The sequence below is a fragment of the Zeus faber genome (assembly GCF_960531495.2).
Source record: "Zeus faber genome assembly, chromosome: 18".
Classification (NCBI taxonomy): Eukaryota; Metazoa; Chordata; class Actinopteri; order Zeiformes; family Zeidae; genus Zeus; species Zeus faber.
The window spans coordinates 14,046,974-14,048,118 of record NC_137210.1 but is presented as its reverse complement, the minus strand read 5'-3'; positions in this window follow the sequence as shown (position 1 = coordinate 14,048,118).

Genomic DNA, 1,145 nt, shown 5'->3' with positions numbered 1-1,145 from the left:
GATGGATTAGGGATGCTGCAAGTTGACCAAGTAGCGATCACAAAAACCAACTGGGGATTGATCGGTGTGGTTGAGCCCAAATGGCCATGAGGCCGACTGGCTTTTAAAAGCACACACTAATATCAAATAGACACCAACACACACACACACGCAGAGCCACTAATGGAGTGTTTGTGTCCGAGACAGCCTTCCGGAAACATCCCATTTCCTGTGGAGCTGGGGCAGGTCTCTGTCCATAAGGCTGATGACTCCCTGGGGCCACAAGGCTACTTTACATTGCTCACATGGACCTATCTACTGTTACCCAACCAACCCCCAACACCAACACACACACACACACACACACACGCGCACGCACGCACGCATGCAGGCACACACACACACACACACACGCACACACACACACACACACACACACACACAGACAAGCATAGACAGATGTACTAGACCCACGCCAGTGAACAAGCTGGATAGGAGCGGCTCGCAGATTCATTAATCATCGTACACGGCCGTAGCTCAGACTTGAGAATTTGTTTGTTTACTACGATCGGTTTGTCACTCGTGTGTCAAAGGTTTCCCGTGCGCTGATTCGCTCTTTCACAAGAGAGCGTATTTTTTTTTTCTCATAATGACACGCTAAGCTTACGAATTAACGTCTGACGCGGAGAAATCAGCCCGGCTTCTTACCCTGCGCTCCTCCTGTTAAATTGGAATAAATCGGAGCCTTTAATTAAAGCTCGGCGCCGCATCGAGCCGGACGGAGGAGTGACGGGACGAAGGAGGCGGTGATAGATTAGACGCCGAAGCCGAGTGGGTGACACTCCGCATGTCTTCTGCAGGCTCTAGCTTCTGGCTTTTTATCTTTCCGGTTGGTGTCACAGGCTCCCGGACGTCACTTTCTCCGCCCCCAACCTTTTCCCCAGGCTTTTTCCAGGCGGCCCCAACCCTTTAACCACGAGCCGCCCCGGGCCCAACCCTGCACCCCTTCTAGAGCTGGTACCCGATTCCCCGTCAGTCAGACGAGGCTCGCCCCGTCCTTACACTTTCTAATGTGTAGACGGCCTTGAGTTACCGAAGATACAAACATCCCATCCTCCTCCTCCTCCCCCCCTCTGCACATGCATGCAAACAAACACGCACCCTCA